Source organism: Salmo salar, chromosome 06 (assembly GCF_965601325.2).
Source record: "Salmo salar chromosome 06, fSalSal1, whole genome shotgun sequence".
NCBI classification, from domain to species: domain Eukaryota; kingdom Metazoa; phylum Chordata; class Actinopteri; order Salmoniformes; family Salmonidae; genus Salmo; species Salmo salar.
In genome coordinates this window covers 59,335,175-59,341,458 of record NC_138296.1, presented here as the reverse complement: position 1 = coordinate 59,341,458, position 6,284 = coordinate 59,335,175, and positions in this window count along the sequence as shown.

Genomic DNA, 6,284 nt, shown 5'->3' with positions numbered 1-6,284 from the left:
CGGCTGCATCACCGCCTGTACGGCAACTGCACCGCCCCCAACCAGGAGGCCCTACAGAGGGTGGTGCAGACGGCCCAACACATCACTGGGGTAAGCTACCTGCCCTCCAGGACATCTACAGCAGGCGGTGCCTGAGGAAGTGTCCGAAAGATCGTCAAGGAGCCATGGACTGTTGTCTCTGTAACCATCTGGCAAGCGGTATCGGAGTATCGGGTCTTGAACCAACAGTCACCAAGACAGCTTCTACCACCAGACAATCAGACTTCTGAAAAGCTAAACCCAGCTGTTTCTCTTCACAGACCTGCACCTTAGAGACTATTTGCACCAGAGAGACTATATACACCTTAGAAATTATTTGCACTGACTACCCACACATCCAATCCTTCCACGCAAACTTCCACAAACTGTAAATACAGTCCATTATTACTATGCATACTACTCCTTCTATTACTTCTACTACTTGTTATTTTGACTCATTTCATTGTTGTTATTCATGAATGTACTGCATTGTTGAGAGAGCTACCACATAAGCATTTCACTGCACCTTTTATACCTGTTGTAAACTGTATGTGACGAATACATTTTGATTTGAGCCTTTTTCTAAAATGTTTTCTGAGTTGGAGAGCACATTGGGAAGGATCTTAGACCATTCCTCCATACAGAATCCTTGATATCCTTTGTATGCACTTAAGGACTGCTCTGTTCAATCAAAACCACAGGTTTGTCATTGTTCCCCTCGAATCAGGGACTGATTTAGACCGGGAACACATGGTGGGTGCAATTAATGATCAGGTAGAACAGAATACCAGCAGGCTCCGGACCTTGTAGGGTCAGAGTTGAGTACCTCTGATCTACACGTTTAAGACAAAGAAAAGCTGTCAAACACCTGAATGCATGTCCAATAAATGGCAATTTCATTCTCTTTGGTTGCCACAATTATTGACACGCTTGACAAAAATGACTCTCCGTGCTTTCTTCGATTGCGCAAGGGGAGACCTGAAAAGTTACATTGTCTGGCGCACAGGAGACCTGGGTTAGAACCCCGTCAGTCAAACTAACACGTCTTCAGGTCTCAAGCGATAAGGATGTTCATCACAATGCATGGATCAGAAAACCACCGCTCTTGCACTCTCATTGGGGCGCACAGATCCTTTTGCTTCTGTTTGCCACAGAAGGTGTTGTTGTTCTAACCCATTCAGTTATATTGGTGCTGTGATCTCTGAGTATGAGGTCAAAGAGGGGTGAAATGTAACCGAGGTCCACGCTCTTTTGCTGAGTAACCTTGCTGGAGACTTGAAGATTTGTGTAAGCTTCCTGAACTCATCCCTTTGGGCTTTAGCTAAGTGGGCTAACACACTCTTGGGACATGCAGGAGACCCGTTTCGAACCGAGTAGCAATATTAAATAGAGAGTTGAAAAGCTACCCTTAGAAGAGCTATTCAACTATACTGTTATGGGGGTCAAATTGTCACACTCTCTTCTAACATCATAGTTTTGTATATTTTTTTATTTACATTTTTAACCTAGGCAAGTCAGTTAAGAACAAATTCTTAGTTTACAATGACAGTCTACTGGGGAATAGTGAGTTAACTGCCTTGTTCAGAACAGATTTTTACCTTGTCAGCTCAGAGATTCAATCCAGCAACCTTTTGGTTACTGGCCCAACGCTCTGACCACTAGGCTACCTGCCACCCCAGGTATATATAGTGTATGTGGAAAAATTACAGGCACAAGGAAGCCAAGGGTATGAAAGAGTCACAGGAGTCAAATGAAAGCCATCAATCCAGCAATATTTAAGTGACAAGTGGATTTTGCACCCTTCTAACACAGGAAATAGATGGCTGAAAAATACAGATTCTCAAGTGGGCAGGGCATACGAGGATGTATCTGCAGGGGTTGGACGTTGTAGTGCTAAAACCAACACACACGCATATCTTTCTCTCATTGTGCAACTTTCTTCTCACTAAGTTCCAAAAGAGGCCAGATCAATCCAGTCTCACCTTATTCACACAGTGAGTTTGTTATCCTCGTTCTATAGATTGCGTTGTTTTAAGGCAACGCGTAGCACCTGTTGAGGCTGTGGGTGTAGAAGGCATTGTAATGTTGTGTGTAGGGCAGGGAGCAGGGAAGCTGTTTGGCTGGGAGTTGCAGAGTGACGCCACACTGCTAGCCAAGGGTAGCCCTGGGCCGCTATGCAGGCAGCTGATAGCCAAGAGACCTAGAGAGAAAGAGAGAGAGAGAGGGTTGGTGGGAGGGGAGGTAAACTGAATGAACTTTGATACCATTTCACGCACACACGCTCATGCACACACCCTCATGCACACACACACACACACACACACACACACACACACACACACACACACACACACACACACACACACACACACACACACACACACACACACACACACACACACACACACACACAATGCCTCCAGACTCCAGTAGAGGGGCGGTAGTGTAGTGTAGTGCACATATATAACCTCTTTAGCTGCCAGCCGCTCCATGCTAAAATACACTGAGGGATAACAGATCTGGCTCCCCAACTACCCTGCTGACCCAGCATATATACACTTCTGGTATTTTCTAACCACAGAATGTTTAAAGCATTGCCTTGCTTTAAAACAAATCTATTTGGACCTCAGTAGGATCACATATGAAATGTAGTGTTTTCCAAGACATCCTTTGGGGGCCAGGAGACGAAAGTCATGCAATTTCTTACGAACAAAGAAGTCATTGTTCAACACAGCCAAATGTCAACCCCAGTTTCTGAGTGTGAGCAACCTACATTTCAATTGTTTTACCTTGTATAGTTATGCTTTTACTATATAGGAGCATGTCATGTTAAGCTAAGTGGATGGTCTTTCCTGTGAATCAAATGAGAATTCTAGAACATGGAGAGATATATGAACCAAAATCCCACTATGACATCAACACATGACATCACCCCAAGCTACAAGAAATTCGAATTGGGTGGCTGTTGTCTTGGAACGCTGGAATATGGAGTAAACCAACACTTTGCTTGCTAGACTCCGCTTAGACTTAATATGGGAGACGTGATTGGTGTTTTGGCATGTGATGGGATAGTAACTTATTATGGTGAGAAAAAACAGAAAGGAAGGGATGGGATCATAAGCTGCTGTCCACATCAAGGTTTGTTTAGGATCTATAATAGATCAAATGAGTTAGTTATTGAGCTGACCTTTTGGGTTGTGTGCAAATTAGAACTTTAGTGCGTGGAATGCTCGAGGGGTGCCTGAGGTCATGTCCCGTTGTCCTAGCAGTTGTGAACATTACCCAGAGGTCAGAGGTCGCGCTTTCAAGCCTACTCCCAACCCCACATTTGTGCCCTTTAGAACTTCTAAAGCCCAGGAACACAGAATCAATATCCTTCAACTTTGGTACAGTAATGCTACAGAATATGCACTATATTTTCCCAGGTGTGGATCCTCATCCTACTCATCACAAAGGCTTGCATCCCAAATGGCACCCCATTCCCTATATAGTGTGCTACTTTTGACCAGAGCCCTGCTGATCCCCAAACGATTAAGAGACTTCAGAAAATAAACTTTTAACGTTGTCAATAATTTGGTCAGCAGTGAGCCCAGAGACAATGCAGAATGGGTGGGTGTGAGAAGAGAGAGGCTGCTGAGAGCTCTGGGCAACAGATGTGACGTCCCTCAGGGACACTGAACAGTGGTGGGCTCACCAACCAAGGAGGAACTCCCACACACACACCACACACACAAACATGCACACAGGAAAATGAGCATCACTTCAGCGAGCCTCACTAACAGAGGGGAGTGTGTTGTGGTGGGTGGGGTTCTGGAATGTTGGTCACCCCACTCCCAAAAAAAGGGAGGGTTGACTGAAGCACTGAGATGTGACATGCTTGCTGTATTGCATACTGTCCATGCTCCCTCTCACCCCAAACTCCCTTAGTGGAAGTGTATGTGGGAGAAGAGTATGCTTCTCTGTTGACCCATGAGGCGAAATATCTCTTTGGTTCAGATTTTAACCACACCAAACAATTACACAGCACTCCAAGCATCCCACTGGGCACAGACGTCATTTCAACATCAAGTTTTGATTTACATTTGGTTGAGTTGTCAACTAATGCGAATTCAACGGGAAATCCACAAAACAATTCACCATGTCAGTGGATTTAGGTTAAAAGTTGGGTGAGAAGAATACTACATTTACTTAGGTTGATTGCTTTTTTGAAATCCAATCAGTTTCCACATTGATTCAGCGTCATCACATTGATTTTTGAAGTTTTTATGACCAGGTAACAATGTTGATTCAACCAGTTTTAGCCCAGTGGGATGTCTCTCACACCCTCACATGCGCTTTCGGTTAGCTGAGGCATGCAGGCAGGCAGCACTGTGACTGCCAGTTAGACCATGCAGCTAACAATTCACCAGTCAGGAGAGTTGGGCCCGAGCAGAGACCTACAAGGCCTTGCTAAAACACACTGGGATGAATGTAGCCCACGGCCCTGGGGTGGGGTGAAGAGAGGCCAGAGACTGGCTCAGATTACACAAGGAGAAGGGATGTGTCCCAATTGGCACATTATTCCCTGTGGGCCCTGGTCAAAAGTAGTGAACTAAACTAAATAGGGACCATTTGAGACTGCACACAGACAAGGCTACCTTGCTCACCTGTAGTTTGCCACTCTCAGCACATAGCCTAGGCCTACAGTCAGGAGGCCTACAGTCAGCATCCCGAGGCCTACAGTCAGCATCCTGGAGTTGCCTCTTCACTGTTGACGTTGAGACTGGTGTTTTGTGGGTACTATTTATTGAAGCTACCAGTTGAGGACTTGTGAGGTGTCTGTTTCTCAAACTAGACATTCTAATGTACTTGTCCTCTTGCTCAGTTGTGCACCAGGGCCTCCCACTCCTCTTTCTATTCTGGTTAGAGACAGTTTGCGCTGCCTAACAACAGACCTACAAGCCCTCAGTCCAACCTCTCTCAGCCTATTGCGAACAGTCTGAGCACTGATGGAGGGATTGTGCGTTCCTGGTGTAACTCGAGCAGTTGTTGTTGCCATCCTGTACCTGTCCCGCAGGTGTGATGTTCGGATGTACCGATCCTGTACAGGTGTTGTTACACATAGTCTGCCACTGCGAGGGCGATCAGCTGTCCGTCCTGTCTCCCTGTAGCGCTGTCTTAGGCGTCTCACAGTACGGACATTTCAATTTATTGCCCTGGCCACATCTGCAGTCCTCATGCCTCCTTGCAGCATGCCTAAGGCACGTTCACGCAGATGAGCAGGGACCTTGGGCATCTTTCTTTTGGTGTTTTTCAGAGTCAGTAGAATGGCCTCTGAAGTTTTCATAACTGTGACCTTAATTGCCTACTATCTGTATGCTGTTAGTGTCTTAATGAGCATTCCACAGGTGCATGTTCATTAATTGTTTATGGTTCATTGAACAAGCATGGGAAACAGTGTTTAAACCCTTTACAATGAAGATCTGTGAAGTTATTTGGATTTTGACAAATTATCTTTGAAAGACAGGGTCCAGAAAAAGGGACGTTTCTTTTTTTGCTGAGTTTATACACAGTACCAGTCAGTAGTTTGGATACACCTTCTCATTCAAGAGTTGTTCTTTATTTTTACTACTTTCTACATTGTAGAATGAAAATGAAGACATCAAAACGGTGAAATAACACATCATGTAGTAACCAAACAAGTGTTAAACAAATCCAAATATATTTAATATTCTTCAAAGTAGCTACCCTTTGCCTTGATGACAGCTTTGCACACTCTTGGCATTCTCTCAACCAGCTTCATCTGGAATGCTTTTCCAATAATATTGAAGGGCACTTGTTGGCTGCTTTTCCATCACTCTGTGCTCCAACTAATCCCAAACCATCTCAATTGGGTTGAGGTCAGGTGATCGTGGAGGCCAGGTCATCTGATGCAGCACTCCATCATTCTCCTTCTTGTTCAAATAGCCCTTATAAAGCCTGGAGGTGTGTTGGGTCATTGTCCTGTTAATAAACAAATGTTAGTCCCACTAAGCGCAAACCAGATGGGATCGCGTATCGTTGCAGAATGCTGTGGTGGCCATGCTGGTTAAGTGTGCCTTGATAAATAAATCACTGGCAGTGTCCCCAGCAAAGCACCCCCACACCATCACACCTCCTCCTCCATTCTTCATGGTGGGAACTACACTTGCGGAGATCATCCGTTCACCTACTTTGCGTCTCACAAAGACACAGAGGTTGGAACAAAAAATCTCAAATTTGGACCAAAGGATACATTTCCGTAAGTC